A 23,559-nucleotide genomic window follows, 5' to 3' on the forward strand; every position below is an offset into this window, starting at 1 on the left:
GTCTCTTCCCATTCCTAGACAAAATTAATTCTTTTTATTAGTTGATTATTTTTTTTGGTAACAAGGATGGGTGATGTATGGACTTCTACGAAATTCATTTAGAATCAATTGTCTAAATGAAATATGGTTGGCAAGATATATCTTTCCCTTTGTCGTTAACAATTGATCTTCATTAATGCCATATTTAGACTTCTTTTCAGAGTTGTTAGTCTGATGGTCTTGCTGCCTTAGGAATTTATATTCTGGGTCCCTTTGGCCTACCTCTTTAATCTGTTCTAATAATTTAAATTCCATTTGATTATATAATGAAGTTCATATAGACAATGCAACCACCCGCTTAGTGCATCTGCAACACAATTTTCTCTTCCCTTTAGATGCTTGATATCAATAGTTAATTCCAAATCATATGCATAATACCTCTATTCATGCTCATTCAACTTCTGTGACTCATATGCTATCACTTCCCCCTCTTGCATCAACACTGCTCCTATCCCTTCTTGACATCAGTCCGTGCAGGCTACAAATTCTTTATTCAGGTCAACAATTTTTAATACAGAGGTAGTGGTTAGTAAATGCTTTAGGTGCTCAAAACTTTGCCGAAATTAATTTTTCCACTTGAAAACTCTAATTTCGTTAGCAAGGAAGTGATAGGTTAGAAAATTAAGGAAAATCCCTCAATAAAATAGTGGTAGTACCCCACCAGACCCATGAAGGATCGGATGTCTGTGACATTTTTGGGCACAGGTGACTCCATGATGGTTTTGATGTTTTTAGGATCAACAATTATACCTTCAACTGAAATGACGTGCCCTAAGTATTGTATTTGATCCTTATAATTACCACATTTTCTAAATTTAGCATACAATTAATGTTCTAGTAAAACTTTAAGTGTTATTTGTAGATGTTCCTTACGCTCCTCAACATTTCTAGAATAAACTAGAATGTCATCTATGAATATTAGGGCAAGTTTATCCAGAAATAGGTGAAAGATACCATGCATTGAACTCATAAACGTTGTTGGTGCATTGGTCAGTCCAAAGGGTAAGACCACAAACTCATAATGTCCGTAATAGGTTCTAAACATTGTCTTACAAATTTCCTCCTCCTATACCCTAATCTTATGGTAACCAAATCGTAAATCAATCTTAGAGAAAGTCATGGCGCCTTTGACTTGATAAAAAAGATAATCCATTCGGGGAAACATGTACTTATTCTTGATAGTTAATTTATTAAGTTGCCTGTAATCGATATAGAGTCTCAAAGTGCTATATTTTTTTCTTACAAGAAACATCAGAGCTCCCCAAGGTGACACACTTGGATGAATGTACTCTTGTTCGAGCATCACCTGTAACTGAATTTTGAGCTTAGTTAATTCAGGTACTCTCATACAATATGGAGCCTTTGACACATGGGCTACTCCAGGAATCAACTCAATTCTAAAATCACTTTCCCTCTTCGGGGGCAGTCTTGGGATAGACTTGGGAAACACATCAACAAGATCTTGAATTACTAGTATCTTCTCTAAGGTAGTTTTTTTTCGTCATTGGAATTAGAATATCCTACTTGAACAACATATATCATATAGTCTCTTGGTTCTATGGTTGCGTCAATTTTTTCTTGATTAATATGATGGACTTTACATTTTTATAATGCAAGTTTGGGGGGCTAACAATTGGAGTGGTTGTCAGAAATAAATTTTAGTTCATGAGGTAAGTAGTTAAAGGACAACATTGTGATGAATTTGAGCATGTATTGAAGATCTCATTACTCATATGGCTACTCCACTAATGAACAAAGCCTATTTCTTATAAATTTAAGTGTTATCTTCCTAAGGGTGACATAAGAAGATCATCATCCTGTGGAAACTTCTCTAAAGTTTGAACCACTTCTTTAGAAGTTGAAACAACTTATTCTATGAAGAAATAAATATGCACATGAGTTAAAGTGGGAATGACCTTACCTGAATTAAATGGTGTATATAACGTTCCAATAACAATGAAACAACCACAAACATTGTCAAAAAAGTGACCAACGCTCTTCTGTTGAATATTTTCTTGCCAAAGTCAAGATATTCCTCCTGTCTGTCTATTTCATGGGCCATGGTCTACTAATCGCATGCATCATGATAGATCCATAAGTCAAACATACAATTTTGAAAGTCTAGTTGTAGGAAAACATCTATATTGAAGAAGAAGCTTATCAACAATAAGTTTGCAATCATTAGATGCAAAGGATGACAACAATAAAACACCAAAAATCAAGATCAAATAGACTGCCAGAAATTGCTCTAAAAATGCCAAGCTTAGGCATCCATCATCAAGTCCAAACCACTAGATGAAATGCAAACATACACATAAAGAAAACTTTACGGCATTGGTCACTAATGTCTAAACTGTTGAGGCCATACCCCACACAGTAGCACCCTTAATGAAGTGTAGACATGAACATAAATGTGCTTGCTTCAATGGTTTAGGGTTTTTACAAATTTTGATGCCTCACCCTATACCATCAGTTTGATGGAAAATTGGAGATAGATATGAAAAGAATGTGTGTAAATGAATTAAAGAAATATTAAAGGCATGGTGGATGACTCCAACACATCAACCATCATGGAGTGTCGGGAAGGCCTGTTGCATTACATGCAGAGAGATTGCAGGGTCTTGCCAGAAGAGAATTTATACCAAACTGCATACCATCCACAGTGTAAAACATCCAATAAAAGGTAGGCTTTGGGAACTTTTCAACAAAAACCATTACACAAAGTCTAAAAAATAGTCATTTCTTGATTTAATTAATAATACGTCATCGATTGCCGACCGAGAAGAATCTGCTTGTTTATAAGTGCTTATGAAAGTCTCTTTCAGAAGGAGATTATAAGTTGTGGAAAATGTTTCTTTCAATATAATATTGTCATATAATTTCATTTCCAATTCCTACCTTAGAGAAACAATTTCAAAGAAGGAATTAAAGAATCATATATCCCTTCTTTATTTAATTAGATGTTGGAAATGCTATAATAATTATGTTGGAAAAGCTAATAGCCCTCCTTATGAAAGGGATTTTGATACCCACTTACCCACCATCATATTTTGCAGTGGTCATTGCAAATTAATTATCTAATTCCTTGAAAACTAGGGTTGATCATTGTTTCTTCCCTCATATGTGAATTATTGTTGTTTGACTAGAAAGATGAGGGTTGAATTCCATTGATTCTTATTCCTTTTGTGTTGAACCTTTTGATTTTTTAGAAGATGATCTTATGGATTGAATCCATGATGAGCGCCATGTAAGTTAGGGAGAGGAAAAAATAGGGTGCTCAGCTCCCACTCAAAACCACCCCCAAACCTCTTAAAGTAAACAATTGCGGCTCCTCAACGGTAACATTCCACCCACACTGATTGTAGAATCTACGAGATCCAAAGAAATAGGAGGGTCAATGGCAGAATGGACTTATTTCTGTAGAGTAGTGAGGATCTTTAGAGTGCACAAAAATACATGCTTGTCTATTGAATATATATGTGGCTAGTGAGTAAACCTTCCCATCTCTGCCTCGTTCGGGTAGCAAACTGCTAGCGTACAGTAGGCCATCTGTCGATACAACTATTCATGCATGGACGAACAGAGAAGACGCTCGAGAAAGGAAAAATAGCTTTGAATGTGGAGAAGCTATGGGTTAAGGAAAAATAACAGTGTTGGGCCTTGGTTTGGGGGGAGAGGGGATACATGTGAGTAGAACCGCTTCTTTCCTCATGATTCCATTACCCCTATTGCTATTGCAAGATGAAACTACCCACCTGTAATGAAATGCTCCTAGACCAACCTAGTTATTGATATGGTCCAACCACTAATAATATACACACAATATACACGTAGTATTGTTTCTCGCAAAGAGCACCATGATTGTTTTACCACAATATTCTTTCTTGCAATGAGCAAGACGATTATTTTACTGCAGTATTGTTTTACCACAGTATTCTTTCTTGCAACAACACGATTGTTTTACTGCAATATTCTTTCTCGCAAACTGGGTTATTAAAATAGGAAAAGGATTATTAAAACAGGAATAGGTGCGGTGAAAATATGAGTGTGCGCTTAGGGTTTTGCTAGTGCCAATACTGTCACCAAAATCAAAATAACTGATATTGTCAATACTGTCATCAAAATCAAAATAATAACTGATATGTGGGAATTTACCTCGCTTTTTAACATATTTATGTTTGTGAGCGAGCCTGCTCCCACGTGAGCCTATCCAATTATGGGCACGCCACCAATGTCTAGTCAAACTTATTATGGATGGTTACTGTTGTAACAACTTGCATCACTAATCATTCAATTTGGCATCCTCAGACTGCTACCACCATGTAGCTTGGTAGGAGGCTAACCCTAGTTTCCCTGAGGAGTTACTACCCAATTTGCCTTTTGTTCCCCATGAACTTTCAATTTCCCTCCTTATTCATCACATGATCGGCCTTTCCTTTAATATTAAGGTTCCTAAAACAACATTCAATTTACTTGATTCTATTCTATTTACCTGATTCTATTTCTATTTATGTTTACTTGATTCACTATTTACGTGATTCTATTTCTATTCTATTTACCTGATTCAGTACTCTAAACATAACTTGTTTATATAATAAACTGGAAGACAAACATAATTACCATTAGTATAAGTAGACATAACAAATCATAGTTTTGGGATCTTCAAAAATAAATAAGTAGAAGTAGACATAATCATAGCTTTTGGATGTTGAGAAATATAACGAACTAAAGGAAATATGTAGACAATATGAAAAAACACAAAGTAGTTGAAGTATGAGAAGTAAAGAATTGTGTATGCAGCCATGATAGATTTAACAGGTGGCTATGAAAGCGTGAAGAGAAGGATGGTCCAAATAAACCAAAGCTCTGAATTCACTGCAATAATAATAAGCGATAGGTATACAACATTATCTATATATATATATATGATTAGAAAATTCAAATATGCAGAAAGAACTGGTCTCCACTCTAATTAAAACATCATGTGCACCTTCAATTCAGGGTGAGCTTTTTTAGAGCAGTGCATTATTATTTACAGTTTTACTTCATGATTCTGGAGAAATTAAAATATGAATAAACATAATGATTTACAGTTACATTATTAATGACGGCCACCTCAGACCAAAGAAAGAATTAAGCACTATTAGTGTGCACAATTGAATTTAAACAACCAATTCCAATTTGTCCCAAAAATAGCACACAACAGAAAAATTCTATTATCTTTAATGAGGAAATTTACACACATATTTATACAAGCAATAGTCTCAAGATAGGAATTCTATCTTAGACGTATAGTAGTGTGGTTGAGAGATTCTCTCAACCACACACTAAACTAGGAGAAACTAAATTCCTATTATGTAGGAACAAACTCCTCAAATAGAGAATTACAACCATAGACAAGTAGGAATTAATTATTTTTAACTCCCCCCCTTAATGAGCACTTGTCATGATATTCAAATCCACCACCATCAACCGAATTGAATGTAAAGAACCTCCAAAACAAAATCTACCTCGCCTCGCAAATCGTCAAACAAAGATAAGGATTCTCGCGGATCCCCTTGAAGGTGAATTGGTGCGATCTTTCCATAAAATTCCACACCAGTCTGGTATTTTGGCGTGGTGGCACTATTAATGGCCTAACAGATGCCCCAGTTGTGCATCCTGGCACGACTATCAGCGCGCAAAGCGTGCCAATCCCCTTCTTCTCAGAAAATTAAAAAACATCTCAATCCGAGCCAGGTGTTCTGCAGTCCACCTGCTCAATTGAGCACAAAGCTCTCGCGTACACCTGGCCACAAAGGCACCTCAAGCCACAGAGGTGATTTTGCCACAAATGCAAGCACTTCACCCACAAAGACTCTATATATGGTTTCTGGCTCACCATGAACCATCACATTACAGTGACAAAAGATGGTTTCAAGCTGACCATAAACCATTACAAAGTGGTTTGAAGATCACGACGAACTTTTAGATGCCTTTAAAACTTACATTTCATACCACATTTTGGAGTTTCTGGGTACATACAATTACAACAACTGGACTTGCTTATAACATGGTAGGGAGTCTATTCCACAAACCACACTAATTCAAACAAACATCTACTCCATTGTCCACCATAAACGTTGTCGCTGCTGCTTTACCTCATCTGTGAGGGGTCCACTGATAAAGAAACCGAAACATAGGCACTCATAGCCACACGAAGAGAACACAATTTTCCCTTCAAGAATAGTAATCCAGGACTCCATGGTGCAATCCTCCATCGCATTTCAGTATCCAATTCTCCTAGCATCGCAACATAATGCCACTTCCCCTACTCGCAGAATCAAGGCTAGTTACTGTTTTCAAGCATACTGCCTCATGCTCGCTAACAATCTGCAACATGATCTCGATCATCCTCCAATTTCTGATGTAGCTCCAATTGATGTCATTTTCACTGTCATGTGTTCACCATTCCTTGCAAATTTGCTTAGTGTTGGAATGACGAGTTCCAACACACACTCAAAATTGTGACAATAGTTGGTCATACTACTGTCACTTAAATTACAACCAATTTCACTCTCATGACAGTTAATTAATATATTGCAACATCATCAGAGAATTAAAAAAAATACATTTCGACAATAGCATAAACTTCTCTATATATCAAGCAGCTCCAACACCCAAGCAGTCTTCAACATAATGGCCACACAAACTCTCTGCAATCTTGATTCCAAGGAGTTCATCTTCATATATGAACGAAGCAAAACCTCCATTAATCTAACAGCCTCGTTGATACCTGATAAAATATGCACACTTTCTCCGCAAATCTATGTCGGCACCCCTTTAGAAGTCAAAGAACCAATCCACTAAAAGAAACAAAGGTCAGAAGCAATGACAGACTATCATTTGAAGAAGGACGTGCTACAACATTAGTAACTGGTTCTTTACACTTTTGATCCTTATAAAAAAAAACACGATTTGATTCAAATATTGAATACAGGCAACAGCAAGGATGTCGAGGCGACTGTACATTCCCTTCACTATGCTCTACGCCATCGCTCTGCAACACGCGTCATTTGCTATTCCTGCTCTGCAAGGTGACGCATCGCAGGCTAACCCATAGCTGAATCGCACGAATCCCATTTCAGGAAAACATATGAACAACACTATTGCAATTATTGATGCCAAACTCCTTATCATGAAGTTTGTCTTCATCGTCTGATTGGATCACTCTCTGCTTTAAATCCATTTAATGGAGATGAGAAAGGGAGGCGCTGATAAGATTCCACAAGGGTTGTTTTCCGCTGCCGCCCTACCTTTGTTCGATTCAGAAAAAGCAGTGCAGGATATTTGAATGAAAAAACCAATTCTAGTCTACTGCCAATAGGATGGTAAAAGTATAAGGAAACGACGAGTATCCAGTCCGAATGATTTTAAAACATCCAAATCAGGTCATTCAAAGACAAATTTTCAAAGCGGAGAACCCTTTATGATCGCACCAGAGTTTAAGCACAATTTTCCAATCTCTGAGAAAACCAGTTTATGAACCCAGATCAAGCTGGGAATATCCAATTCAGATGAGATTTCCAATACGCTTAGTGCACATTGAAGGGCCCAACCAATATCAGCAAAACCCAATGTCCAAATTGAGATCGGACTGAAGAAATCCCCAGTCTCCAATTTGGCAAACTCCTTATCCCATCGGTCTCTGGATATGCAAAAGGAGAATAGAACACGTTGTAATGGTAGCCTTGAGATCCTCCTAACACTGATCAATAGATATTTTCATTCATCTGCCGATTCAGCTAGAGACATCAAATACTGTTTGCTAATTTAGAGAAAGATTTCGCTCCTTCACACAGTGTTCCTTAGAGAGGCAGCACTCCTCAGATGGAAAAACCCAAAACAAAATAAACTGCCAACAAAACTCTCTATCTGCTATTTCCCTCAGCCCACGAGGGGCCAAGGCCCAGGATTTTATGGGCTTTGAAGCTCTGATACCAAGATAAAATAGCACACAACGGAAAAATTCTATTATCTTTAATGAGGAAATTTACACACATATTTATACAAGCAATAGTCTCAAGATAGGAATTCTATCTTAGACGTACAGTAGTGTGGTTGAGAGATTCTCTAGGAGAAACTAAATTTCTATTATGTAGGAACAAACTCCTCAAGTAGAGAATTACAACCATAGACAAGTAGGAATTAATTTACTACCCAATTTGCCTTCTCTTCCCCATGAACTTTCAATTTCCCCCCTTATTCATCACATAATCGGCCTTTCCTTTAATATTAAGGTTCCTAAAACAACATTTCTATTTACTTGACTCTATTCTATTTACCAGATTCTATTTCTATTTCTGTTTACCTGAGTCACTATTTAGGTGATTCTATTTCTATTCTATTTACCTGATTCAGTACTCTAAACATAACTTGTTTATATAATAAACAGGAAGACAAACATAATTATAATTAGTATAAGTAGACATAACAAATCATAGTTTTGGGATCTTCAAAAATAAATAAGTAGAAGTAGACATAATCATAGTTTTTGGATGTTGAGAAATATAACGAACTAAAGGAAATATGTAGACAATATGAACAAACACAAAGTAGTTGAAGTATGAGAAGTAAAGAATTGCGGATGCGACCATGATAGATTTCACAGGTGGCCTATCAAAGCGTGAAGAGAAGGATGGTCCAAACAAACCAAAGCTCTGAATTCATTGCAATAATAATAAGCCATAGGTATACAACATTATCTATATATATATGATTAGAAAATTCAAATATATAGAAAGAACTGGTCTCCACTCTAATTAAAGCATCATGTGCACCTTCAATTCAGGGTGAGCTTTTTCGGACCAGTGCATTATTATTTACAGTTTTACTTCATGAGTCCGGAAAACTTCAAATATGAATAAACATAACGATTTACAGTTACATTATTAATGATGGCCACCTCATACCAAAGAAATAATTAAGCACTATTAGCGTGCACAATTGAATTTAACCAACCAATTCAAATTCTGCACGTTTCATTTTGTTTGAAAAGACTATACAAGAACATTTCATTGCTGAAAAAAGAATTCTAAGGAATGGGGATGGGGCCGCCGATGGAGCCTGTTGATTCTTTTACTATGGAGGCGCCACCGATGGAGTCTGTTGATTCTTTTACTATGGCTATGGAGGCGCCGCCGATGGAGTATGTTGATTCTTTTACTATGAAGGCTCCCGCGGGACAAGCCAATTCTCCAATATAGCACAGCAGGCTCTTCGTGATCTTTTGTAGACCAACAATAATGTCACAACCACCAGTACTATGAGTAGTACTAGAGCGAGTGACACACTAATGACTACTGTCTGGAATTTGAATGCATTCTTGGTGCAGGATTTTATTGCACTATTGCAGAGTCCAGAATTAAAGAAAGTCGCGGGACCAAATTTCTTGACATCCGCGTCATTGGCTCTTCCCGAGAAGTTATTGTAAGAAATATTCAGAAATTGCAACTTGTGGCCGGCATCAATTGTGAATGGCCTAGAGAGATGATTACAGGAAAGATCGAGATAGAGTAAGGAACTAATTCGAGCTAGAGAATCAATAGTTCCATTCAAATTACAGTGGGATAGATCCACGTGTATTTAAGCCTGCTTGAATTCTTCTTTCTTGACAGCAGTAGTGGTGAAGTAATTGAAAGCAAATTATTTCCAGCGAGAGAAATCTTGGTGACGCTCTCCAAAGTGAGCAGTTGAGCAAGTACCTTGTTATCCATAATCTTGTTGTGGGATAGGTGGACAACCTTAAGTTTTCGAAAGCTTTTAAGATTTAGCGTGTTGTCAAATGTATGGAATCTGTTATAAGGCACATTCACAGTGTGTAATGCTGAGAACCTTGGAAAGACGTTGAAGTTGACAGTTCCTCCCAATGCGTTGCTCGCCAAATTTAGAGATGTGAGAGTTGTCATCTTCCATAGGTCATTTCCTAAATGCCACGGGAGAGAATTGTGTGAGAGGTCGAGCGTTTTAAGATGGGGTAATTTAGAGAGCACCCACCTGTTCAACACTCCTGACAGCTTCCGCGAATTTAATTTAATTTCATGGATACTACTGTCACACCTCCTCGCGCTACCGCAAAGGTCCGAGACATTCAATCCCGACACACTCTGAAAAGCCATTTGGATGATGTCAATCTCCGAATCTTTCACTGAGACATTGAATTCAGAGTCCATTTTTATGATTTGGATGTCAGAATCGTTGGCCAAAGCGCGTCCAAGAAGATTAGACAAGAGAATCATCAGTAACAGCCAAAGTGCAAACCTTGCAATTTCCATTGAATATTGCAAAACTTTAAATACAGTCGTTCCTTAGCTTTCACATGTAAAGGCTGTTCTGCAAATAGGATCAACATGATCAGGATTATTTATTTATTTATTTGTGTGCATTTAAAGAAAGATGCTGACAAAAAGTAATGGTGCCTACGCCTACCTCACTAATCTTTCTCATAAACAGGAACAAGATTGTTTCACGGCAGTAGTATTATTTCTCTCAAACAGGATTATTAAAATAGGCACAAGAACAGTTGTATTCTTCTCGCAAACAGGATTGCACAGGCACAAGACATTTATTAAAACAATAACGAAAATTTGAGTCCGCGATTAGGGTTCTGCCAATGCCAATACTGTCATCAAAATCAAAATAACTGATATTGCCAATACTGTCATCAAATAATAACTGATATCTCCTAACTTCCCTTCCTCAGCCAGGTAGCTGTTCCAATTGTGGGCCTGCCACCAACGTTTAACATATCTCAGCCCCAGCCAGCTAGCCGTTCCAATTGTGGGCCCCCACCAACGTCTAGTCAAACTTATTGTGGATGGTCAAACTAATTTTTTTTTTTTTTTTATAGAAACTGTTATGGGATTTCATTCACTGATTGGCTGAGAGCCACAAATTCGGTTACAAAAGGAGAGGCAGATTTCTGCATGCCTTCACTTATTTTACCAACATTTAATATCTGTAAAATTTCATTGTAATTTTTTTACAGTATATTTACTTACTTTAGCAATAATGTAATTTTCCTTTATTTTGCTAACGTTTAATATCTATATAATTTCATTGTAATTTTTTCACTGTATATTTATTTATTTTAACAGTAATGTAATTTTTCTTGATATACAATTTTTTTTCACTATATATTTACTTATTTTAACAATATTGTAATTTTTCTTATATACATTTTTTATTTTTTTATATACAATTCATGCCAATATAATCAATAACTATACAAATTTACATACTTAATTTTTTATTGAAATAAATATATATAAATTTACAAACCTAATTATATATATATATATATATAAAATTTTAATGTGAAGTGGAATGAAAGTTATATATATATATATATATATATATATATATATATATATGTATATCTAATTTTAATGTTAAGTGGAATGAAAGGTTCTTTTCCTCCAATAGCATATTCCTAAAACAGAGTTAGCATTTGTATATCTTCTTAATACAGGAATAGTTTGTACTTTCTCTTCTAAAGTTTTAGATAGAAGCTTATGAATTCAATCAACTAAGATGGCTTAGATTATATATAGTATAAATATTTAGTAAAAAAGACTTCAGTAGGATTGAAACAATGATAAGTATTCACATCATATAGCGATCTTGAAAGATGGATTATTTTAAATTATATATTTGATTTTTTAGTAACAAATAATTTATTTAATACTTAATTCACAATTTGTTTTGGTTTGATTTGTTTTGTTTTGTTTTTTAGCTTTATTTAATTTCGCTTTTTTAACTATATTAATATATTTGTTAAATGTTTAAGATTCATTTTTATTTTTAGGTTGATAAGAATTTATTATTTTTGAAATAAGATGGAGAGTGATATATTTAATAGTTGATTTTATTTTGGATGGTGGAGATATATATAATAGTTGTGTCTTCTTTTAATCTTTGTAATCAATAATTTGTTAATTATGAGATTAGAGATGTTGATATAATTTTCAGGGGAGAGATTCCTAATCAATGGTGATTCTTATCAATGTTCACCATATGTTACTAATTATGCTTAGTATGGGAGAGATGTTGTCATGTGCAAGGAAGCATTAGATCAAAAAATAAAAATAATAAAAAATAAATCTAGATCTATTAAGAAAAATAATAAATCTATGACAATGCTTCCCCTTGACTTGAGGGTTGTTATGACAAGTCTCAACTAGAATGTTATTGCATAGTTTAGTACCATTGAGGGTTTGTTGGAAGAAATTAAATCCAATATGAGAGTGAGGTAAAGTTGTTCCTTGTCCCTTAAAATTTTTGCCATACATTGATAAGCTAGAAAAGTGTTCGGAAGATTACGTTGTACTGGGCTCATGCTTGTAAACAAGCCTGAGAATAAACTCCATGAACAAAAATTGATTGCATCGATGTTGAATTCATTCATTTATACAAAAGTAAGGTAGGTACGAGTCAACTTTGTCTCAGTAACTTATTAATGGAAAAGTAAAACTATCAATTAACTAATATGGTACAAAATAATCTCGAATGATTAGTTAACATTCCTCCCTTAATTAATTTCAAGGGAATTTTGACATGCCAACTAACATTATGAATTTTCAAACATTCCATGTCCTAGTGCTGTGGTAAACATATCTTCGATCTTCTCTAAAGTAGGAAAATGTGTAAGATGAATGGCTTTTCCCTCTACATAATGTCGAATCAAGTGATATTTGGTGTTGACATGTCTGCTTTGTTCATGAAATTTAGGATTCTTGGCTAATTGAATTGCAAAAGAGTTGTCAATGAATAGACGAGACAAAGTGTTTTGTTTCTTCTGCAAATATTCAACTATTTTGCGAATCTAAATTATTTCTTTTGTAGTTTGAGTTGCTGCAACATACTTGACTTAAGTGGTAGAATTAACAGGAACATATTGCTTTCATGATCTGCAAGTGATAGCTATTGATTCAAGGTTCATCAAATAACCAAAAGTCGAGAGCCCATGCTCCTTATCTCCATCAAAATCCGAATTTGAATAACCAATGTAATTGTAGTCTGAATCTTTGGAATATTTGATGCCATATGACTGAGTGCTTTCTAAATATTTGAGCACTCATTTTTCTTGTTGCGATCCAATGGCCTTCAAGGGTCGTAATGTTGAGTTGGTAGCAATCATTTATGCATTGAATATGTGTAAGCACTATCTTTTTGGAAGGAGGTTTGTCCTTATGAGTGATTACAATGGACTGAGGTACTTATTTTATCAACCTAATCTAAATTCCAGTGAAGCTAGATGGTTAGTTACTCTCAGTGAGTTTGACTTTGAGATTAGGTACATTAAGGGAAAAGATAACAGGATTGCAAATGATTTTAGTAGAAGAGCATAGGTGAATTACATTGCAAAAGTGAGTTCCTATGGGACAAACTTGTAGGAGCGGATCTTGCAACTAGTACATTAGGATGACAAGTACCAATAGCTTAAGCATATGTTACAACAACATGATACACGTAATAGGGATGAGAAGTATCATCTCAGATGGCTTGGTAAAATTAAGAAACAAGATTTATGTGTCGGATGATGGCGAGATTAAGAATCTTGTCTTGAGGGAATTTCATATTAAGCTGTATTCAAGTAACCCTAGATATCAAAATACATTGACAACAATTTATAAATTCTGTCATTGGCCAAATTTGAAGAAATAGGTGGTTGAGTTTGCTACGAAATGTTTGGATTTCCAGCAGGTAAAAGTAGAGTGTAAGAATCCAGGTGATTTATTGCAGCCAATTATGATTCCATAATCGAAATGGGAGGTCACTTCCATGGATTTCATTAAAGGTTTTCTTAGGACATTAAAGAAACATAATTCCATCATGGTTATGATTGACAAGTTAAGTAAGGTAGCTCACTTCATTTCAATTAAGTCTATGAATTCAGCAAGTGAGGTAGCTCATATTTTCATGAGGGAGATAATGAGATTTCATGGTGTCCCTAAGAAGATTTTATTTTGTAGAGATGCCAATTTCACTTCCAGGTTTTGGAAGGAGTTGTAACTAGGCTTGGGTATAGAGTTAGCCTTATAACAAATTATCATTCATAGATAGATCGATAGACATAGAGGGTTTATAGGATTCTTGAGGACATGTTGAGGATGTATGTTATGCATCAACATAAGAAGTTGGAATAGTATATTCCACTAGTATAGTTTGCTTATAACAATGGATATCAAGACTCCTTGAGGATGAGTCTATTTGAGACAATTTATGGATAGAGTTGTAATACTCCTATCAATTGGAGTGATTAAGTGAACAAGGTATGGACTAGACCGGACATGATGGAAAAAATGGAACAAGAAATGCAAGTTATCAAGAAGAATCTAAATGCATCACAGGATCAGTAGAAGAGTTATGTAGATAAACTAATTGAAATCGAGATTAGGGGAAAAAATTTGCTCAAAAATCAAAGTGCTCAAAATCGCTCAAAACTTCAATGACCACATCTCAGCAATATGATCCCAACGTAGCTTGTTTCACTCAAAATAGAGCTCGTATGAGAAAGATAGATACTTTTGTCCGCTTTCACAAATAGAGAAAATTTTGGGTACAGGGCTGATTGGAATGTTGATTAGGCATCCGTACAGCCAAGTCATCAAAAATAATATTCCAAGGAATATTCCCAAAATATTCCCACAGTTGGCTCTATCAAGTTGTGACAAACATCAGCATGTAGTTGGTCAAAGGAATTTTTGAGGACCAATGAGAGGCTGACACGTGACAAGCCTAGGGGCCGCCACGTGCCCTCTCAAAGGTCATGTAAAAATATTTGGAATGTCGGCGAATTGAACCGCGACCTCACCCACACAAGCACCGTGCTTTACCGCTATACCAAAACTATGTTTCTTAACCAACTATGGGCACGATTTTCATTTAAAGATTTAAAATGTGGTAGTTGGGTAAAGAGTGGGCCAACCCCCACCACATGTGACCAACACCATAACTGGAGGTCGATGCTTATTGCTAAGCATGCACTTAATGTGATAAGTGGAGTTTAATGGTAATTAAACAATCATTATCTCTTAATTAAGTGTGGATTTAGTTGGCGACAGTTTTGGCAGTTCCGACAAATCTGACATTGCTCCATTTTTGGTGGGTTTAACTGGAGTCTCTATAGATTTGGTGGCGTTTTCCTAGGTAAAACTAAAGAACCACAACTTCTTCAAAATTCGACCAATTTTTGCTAAAAAAGAATCATTCCTAGATGATTTGGATTCTCTAAACACGATGGAATAGGTTGCGGAGGCACAAAGAACTTATGTATGTGATTTTGCTACGTTGAAAGTTTAAGAAAACCTAGGGCCACCAAGGGAGGAGGTGAAGCCTAGATCAACTGAATTCCAATTGCAGAGCTTGGGTAATCATGTTTTGGGTTTTCCGGTCTTCTGAATCCAATGGAGAAGGTTACAAAGCCATTGGAGCACTAAAGGTGCATGTAATTAGAGAATTGACCAATAATCCAAAGAAGGCCTAGCCATTGGAGCAGGTCCAAGGAGATGTAGCCCAAGAGGGGTGAAATCCTTTATCATGTTTGTGTTATGAGTTGCTATGTTTTACTTATCTACACTTTACTCATTATGTATGTTTTTTAAATAACTAATTAACCTCATAAATTTCTCATAAAAGACACTCAAAACTTGACACATAATTCCTCACATTTTTTGTTAATTTTAGATGATACTAAACACATTTTTTTTTAATATTGATGAGGTATCTTGCAAAGAATTAACAAGTTTTCCCAACATTCAGATAAAGTTGGTATCAAAGCATTCTTAGCTCATTTTAACCCTGAGATGGTTTTCCAAGGTTAGTTAGAAAATTAGTTATTGGTTTTGTATTTGTGCAAGGAGAATTTAGCTGTGTGCAAATTTATGTGTGTAAGTTGAAGAAGGGAGATGGTCTGAGATGCTTCTTTGATGAGAAATGTTTTAAAGATTTCTGAAGATTTTTGATGCATTACAAGTGTGATGGTAGCTTCAACAAGTGATGTTTCTAATCCATCTTCCTTAGCAAGACTCTTTGATTTAGAGATGTTGCAAGAGCTTATCATCATGAGAGATATGGTGCAAGATATGAATGAAGATAGGAAGGAGAACACTATATTTTAAGAGGAGTTGATGGCCATGAAGGAGGAGAAGCAAGAGCTTCTTGAAAATATGCATGAGATGGAGATTCAACTCCATGATGCCAAGGAAACCCTAGCCAAGTACGTTAATGAAAATGAGGTATGCAATTCAAGTTTATATTCAATTTTCTCTCAAAATGAATGTTTTGGTGCTTTTGGAAAACACACTAGAGGAATAGGGTACAAATTATTTATGAAGATTGGTTATGAAGGTAAAGGGTTAGGCAAACATGCAGAAGGCATAGTTGAGCCAATTGTTGTTGAGGAAAGGCATGGGTATTTTTGTCTTGGTTATGGACAACATGATGGAGAATCCTCCAAAGTCAAGGAGGCACATGAAGGTGTTCCAAGAAGGACTTTAATTACATGTTCATTACCTCAATCTTGTGAAGTTTATGTTCAGAAGGAACGCAATGTTTTTATACCCACTTTGCAAGAAGATGCTCATAAGCGTGCAACTAGTTTAATTGTAAAACAAGAGGATGTTGAAAGCTCTAAGGTCATTGAAACCATTTTTGGTATTCCGAAGAGAGCCACTCCCTCATCAAATTCACCTCTTCAAGAAGGAAACAAAGGTGAATGTGTAAGGTATAAATCTGCCTTTAATCAAGTTTCTTTTGATTATGATAAACATGGTAAATCTTCACATAGCATTTGGAGAACATTTACATGTTCCTTTTGTGGGTTGAATAACCATATTGTTTCGAGGTGTTGGAAGATGATAGACATGCACATGAAACTTTCAAAACAAAAGAGACAGAAATCAAAAGGTCCATTGGATGATGGAAACCATGTTCAAAAGAAGATGCAATTATTTTTCACTCATTGCCATAAGCAGGGTCTTCTTGTAGACAAATGTTGGCCTTTGCATCCAAAAAGTCATCCACGACATTTGAAGAAGGTGGAGATAGATTTTGGCAAGAATGGAAAAGGGAATTCCATAATTCATGTGGATCAGGATGCTACACATGATGAATTGCAGCTGAAAGAACCACCATTGAAATAGTTTGGAAAGAGATGGTTAGATTTCTTAACCAATTAAGGCCTTCCATTTATTTTTATAATTGATGCAAATTTTTCCTTATTGATGTATTTCCTTGTTATTTTGATGCATTTATTTTCTCCTAAAAGTATGATGCATATTGCATGAGGCAAGATGTTGGAAAAGTAGAGTTATGTTGACTCACTTAGATGCAGAAAAGATGGAAATTTGCAACTACAGATTTGCATGCACGTTGCATTCTTGAACTTGCATTTTTACGCCAGGAAGGTGTTCGGAAGTGGAGTTTGTTGATTCACTTTATTGCAACCAATTTGGTCGTTTCAGCACTTCAAGTACTCATAAATACCAAAGGGATTCTTGTACTTGTGATTGTACTTGTGAGAGTTGAGAATTATTATGCATGCATGAGAGTTTGTGTGTGTGAACAATCGAATTTTTAGTAGTTTCATTGTGCTTGAACATGCGTGAGTGATTGACTTGTGTTGGTTGATTGCTTTGTTAACATGTATGTTGTCAACTTGAGAATGTTGATCATTTGCACATGCATGAGTGTGGACTTATGTGGTCGATTGATTGTTCCATGTATGTTATATCGACTTGGAAGATTTGATTTTGTCTCCAAAGATGAAAGGGAGATGTTAAAAATTGTTTCATGAGAAGGTAGAATTCTTCTTGTAAATCATTAAGTTGGTGTACATGTTTTTGCTTGAATTGAAAGTCAGTTGTTTGAAGAAGCATGTTTTGTTGACTTGTGTTTAGTTGATGGTTTATACACCAATATGTAAGAGTACATGGGGATGTTCGCATGATGTAACATTTGTTTCTTTGAGAAAACAAAAGGAAGAGTTCATCAATTTATATTCTTGCATGAGTGTTTTTCAAGGTTAATGGTGTTTCTTGTGACAAGATGTCATAGGATTTTGGAGGGTCCACGCTTAAGCAAGAGGCCCATGATTAGCCTTCATTCTCAAATAATGACATGAGAAGCATGTGAATACTAGAGGATGATGGAGTCAAGAAGCAAAAGTGGACAAAAATTGCAACAAAAATTGCACCCATTGTAGACCATTTCATGTGTTGACGGCAAGAAGTGAAAGAGATGGTGGATGAGTTCCTCCAGATGTGGAATTTGGAACTTTGGAGGTAAAATAATGGTCATTTATTTTCTTGTTATTACTGATATTGTAACTCATTGTTGTATTTCACTTAGATGGGCTTAACTTGGAAAAGTGGTTTCCAAAGAGAAGCTTGCATCAAATGCATGTGTTGCAAAGGAGGAACATGATTCTTAGTGGGAAGGCCATCAGTCAGCTTTCCAAGCACAAAGAGATCACTTTGGTACAGTGGAGTGTTTAATCAGGAAGCAACCAATAAGTGTTGGATTGGGTTAGCAGTAAAAGGAGAACATTGGTTGAAGTTCCAAGCCATTTGCAAGGCAAGGCATGTCAGTGAACCAAAGTGGTTGTCATGGAGATTTTTCCAAGTAGAATCAATTGATAAACTTGGGAAGGAGAAGAGTATTACTCTCATCAGATAACCAACTTTTGTGGGTCCAAAATCCTATCAGTGGAAAGGAGTGATCGGAATCTGGATTAGGGGCAAATTTTTTTCTCAAAAAAAAAAGTGCTTAGAATCACTCAAATCTTGAATGACCACGTCTGTCTTGTGATACGATACCAAAAAAACTTGTTTCGCTCAAAACAAGGTCGTATGAGAAGGATAGAGACTTATATCCACTTTCACAAACAAGGAAAATTTTCGACACAGGGATGACTGGGATGTTGACTAGGCATCTATACAACCCAGTCAACAAAAAGAATATCCCAAGGAATATTTCTTAGAATATTCCCACAAGTGGTTCAATTAGGTTGTCAAAAATGTTGGCATGTAATTGTTCAAATGCATTTGGGAGGAGTAATGAGAGGCTGACACGTGGAAAGCCCAGAGGCCACCATGTTCCTTCTCAAAGGTCATGTAAAACTATTTGGAAGGCTGGCGGAGTCAAACGCACGGCCTCGCCCACACAAGTGCCATTATTTACCGCTATACTACCACCATGTTTCTTAACCAATTATAGGAAAATTATTCATTTAAAGAGTTAAAATGTGGTGGTTGGGGAAAGGGAGGGCTAGCCCCCTCTGCATGTGACCAACACCATAACCGGAGGCTGGTGCTTATTGCTAATCACGCACTTAATGTGCTAAGTGGAGTTTAACATTAATTATACCATGATTATCAATTAATTAAGCATGATTTAGTTGCCAAAAGTTTTGGCAGGTCTGAAAAATCTGGCATTGCTGCATTTTTGGTGGAATTAGCTGGAATTTCTCCAGATTCGGTGGAGTTTTCCTAGGGAAAACTGAAGAGACCATAACTTGTTAAAAATTCGACCAATTTTGGCTCATAAAAATTCATCCCTAGATGATTTGGATGCTCTAAACACAATGGAACATGTTTCATAGGTAAAAAGACACTTCATATGTGTTTTTTCTATGTTTAAGTTTAAGGAAGCCTAGGGCCACCAAGAGAGGAGGTCAAGCCTAGATGAGCTGAAGTCCAATTGCAAAGCCTAGATAGTCATTTTTTGGGTTTCTGGGCCTTCTGAATTCAATGGAGTAGGTTGCACACCCATTGGAGCATTGCATGTGCATATAACAAAGAATTGACCATTAATCCAAAGAGGGCCTAGCCATTGAAGCACATCCAAGGAGATGTAGCCCAGGAGGGGTGAACCCCTTTATCACCTTAGTGTTATGAGTTGTTGTGCTTTCTTCTCTAGAATTTACTTGCTGTATATGTGTTTTATAAAACTAATTAACCTCATAAATTTCTCATAAAATACACTCAACATTTGACACATAATTCCTCACATTTTGTTTAATTTGAGACAGTACTAAACACATTTTTTTAATACTAATGAGGGAGCTTTTATAGCATTAACAAGTTTGCCCAAAATTCAAATCATCAACACAGGGTATATAAGGAGTTTTAGATTGTGGAGCATGTGTACTCGCGCATCAAACCCAAGAGGAGATCCTTGAGGATTGGACCATGTGACAGGTTTGCGCCTAAATATTATGGGCCTTTTGATATCCTTGAGAGGATTGGATCAGTGATCGACTGACTTGCACTGCCACCAATGGTGAAATTCCATGATGTTTTCCATGTTTCTTTGCTTAAATGATACATGAATGATGGTGATCATTTGATTAACTAGTTTGTATTGCAAAGAGAACTAGAAGGAGAATTCCAGCTAGAAAATCAGTGCATTTTGTAGTGAAAGATGCTCATTGTTATAGACATTTTTGAGCACTGCAACCCCAATCAGACATGTCCATAAACCAAGGGCTCCTAAGTCCCTAAAAGTGTTGTTCCACACCCTAAAAGAACATGGTCAGCTGATTACATCATCTCCCAGAAGTTCTCCATGAAAAACTGCTCAGAACTGGTCAAAACTGGACCATCTCACCTGCTCCATGGTTAAAGTGCAATGCATCCCACCTAATGCACACAGGAGGTGTGATGCATACTGAAAAGCCCTTCTAGGAGGTGCGATGGATGAGAATAGACAAGTGGCGGAGATAGTTTGCTAAGTGGATGATCAAGGAATCTTCTAGAAACTTCTCATATGACACTTGTCTCTCAAAATTCGCCCAAGGATGAGTAAGAGATCAATGAAATCTCCAAGTGGAGCCAAGAAATATTAGTGGAATGACACTAATCAAAATCCCAGAGCTGACTCACACCTCTGCAAATATCTATATATAGATCTCTCATCCCAGAGATCCAGAGGTTAGAGGCTAGAATTTTGTATCTTGTAAGGAAGTGTTGTTGGTTTCTTGTTGGAATATCATAGTGTTGAGTGATCTAAGCTTTTCATGAGGTGAAAGAAGGACTTTCATGCTGGAGGATGATGCTGGGTCAAAACAATCGGTTGTAATCCTCTTTGCTATTCTTGATTATTAATAAATCTATTCAAGTTTTCCTCCACATTCTTGTATGTTTAATGCTATATGCATTTGTGTGGTCAATATATATCTGCTCTTATATTGTTTATGATTGTAGATCTCTGTTCTTCGATAGTATTATGCTGCTTTGATTCCACGGGTTCTCTTTGAAGCTGGGTAGACGAAGTAGAAGTGGGAAGGATCTGTCAGAAAGGAGAGGAATCAAGTAAGGAATGAAGTGCAAGACTGAGGTTGGTATCCTTCATTCAACTCTTATCTAATTTTCATAAAGGAAAACGAAAGTGGTTTTAGTTTGTTTATTTCTAAGATAGCTACCAGTCTTAGTGGGACTAGCAGCTTCAAGTGGACACTAGATTTCCCGATAACAAAATGGCGACTCCATTGGGGAGCGAATAGATTGTTTTTTTGTCTATGTTTGTTTGTTTTATAAACTTACAGACGGAGCTTGAAGTCAAGACAGCTAGCCTTCGAGCTGCATTTGCTATGCAAGTGCAAAGTAGATCAATGTTACTTCAGTCTATCTCTGGGTTTTCTTTATAAACTAAACAATCAATTTTGAAACCTTATAATTGCCCTAGTGGTGGCTCTAGTAACCTCATTAGATCAGCCCCTGTGATTTCTATTTACTATACATCATTTTCTCGGCCTAAATCCCTGAATTGAGTTGCAAACTGTGACCAAGAGCCAAGTAAAGTCTCGTCCTGGTACCATCGCACCCTCTCTTCAAGGAAACCGGTATGCATCACACCTCCAGTGTGCAGTAGGTGGGATGCATCTCTGTTTCCCTGTGTTATAGGTGCGATGATCAGAAAAGGCTAATTTTTCCTTCAGGTTTTAGTTTTTCTTCACTCTTTTCAGCTCTATTTTGGAGTTTTGCTGTCTGTGATCAGTATACCACTGTGGAAAACCTCTTCCTTTCCATCATTCCACCTCCATTGTGCAAAGAACTGTGAATTTTTTTATGTATTTTCTGCCATTTTCAGTTCTCTTTTACAAAGTAGTAGCATAGTCGAACTATCATCTTTTGATTTGAAAGTGTCGCAAGTGTCGTTTTAGATCAAAGAAAAGAATTCCATTGTTCTTGATGGTCGATTATACAGTTACTCTTGTATTTTATTTGAATTAGTAGTTTTTCAAGTGTCTAAAGTAGTCTTCAATTCAAAATAGTAAAGGGTTGTCATTATTTTCCTTTCGTTTTTGAAGAGAAGTTTGTTAGTACTGTCGCTTTGAAAACATAATTCAGATTTGTACTTAGCATTCTTCTTGTCATTCACACATTAAGAAAGCTGAAAACAAATACATGCATGTGCATTTGCATTTAGACTACTTTTTGGTTTGATTTAGGATAGTGCATCTAGCATGTGCTCTCTTCTCTATGTTGAAAGAATATCATCTCTCTTTCTTTAGTAGCTAGGATTTTCATTGCAAAAAGAAGATTAAACGATTGTTTATCATCTTAGATTGCATTTTAGGAATTGTACATCTACATCATGCGGTGAACTAAAAAGGAAAATTTCTTAAGAAAGATCAACTGTAAAATAAATTTAATGAACCTAAAAACATTTTCGAACCTAACGCACAACATCTAGAAGTCTAGGCTAGAGACATATTACGGCATCGTAAAGCCTGGTAACTATCGCTTTCACTGTTGGTTGGGTGATTCCTCCTCTTTGAGACGACAAGTTCCAGGACGGACTTGTGCTCCCACGTACCGTCGCGTATATATTGGGAGACCATAATAGGCTATATCCTTTATCCATAGGAAGCCATGTCTGCCACCCTATCGATCACAATGCACTGAACACAACATTCGGGAAGATTGACTGCTGTACCGTAAAAAGTATTCTGCAATTTTGCGATTGGTTTGGTAATTCCTCTGTATAGATTTCCAGAGTAGTCTTTTTCATTCCTTTTTAGACTCCTTAAAGGAAAAGGTCCATCTAAGCACTTGCCACTTCAGGCTCATTAAAAATCGAAGGCAACTAGAGTCATCTTTTGTTTTTTCTCGACTCTTAAAAATTGAAAAAACAAGCTGTGTCAAAGCGTCTAAAATTTATTTTAATAGGAATAATATCACCTTTCCCACGTTGGTCTTAGGTTGAGAAAAATGGAGTCCACCAACCACGGAGTTCCCCTAGGAGGAAATCATAGCCCTTTCTCCTCTTGGGGAGATGTTGGTGCACCTCATATGGCCACATTGTCACTTCCAAGATTAACGATTGGCTTGCCAATATGGCTCTTCTTGACCTCCATCGTTGAGAACACCGTGATTCCTGAACAATCAAGTCAGCAACTAGATGATACTAAAGTTATCCCCCAACCTTCTACTTCATTTGATTCTCCCTCTCCTCCTTCCTCTTCGCTTGACAAAG

Source organism: Pinus tabuliformis, chromosome 7, assembly GCF_031772625.1.
Source record: "Pinus tabuliformis cultivar Carrire ecotype Pingquan chromosome 7, CPIR1, whole genome shotgun sequence".
In the NCBI taxonomy this organism is placed as follows: Eukaryota; Viridiplantae; Streptophyta; class Pinopsida; order Pinales; family Pinaceae; genus Pinus; species Pinus tabuliformis.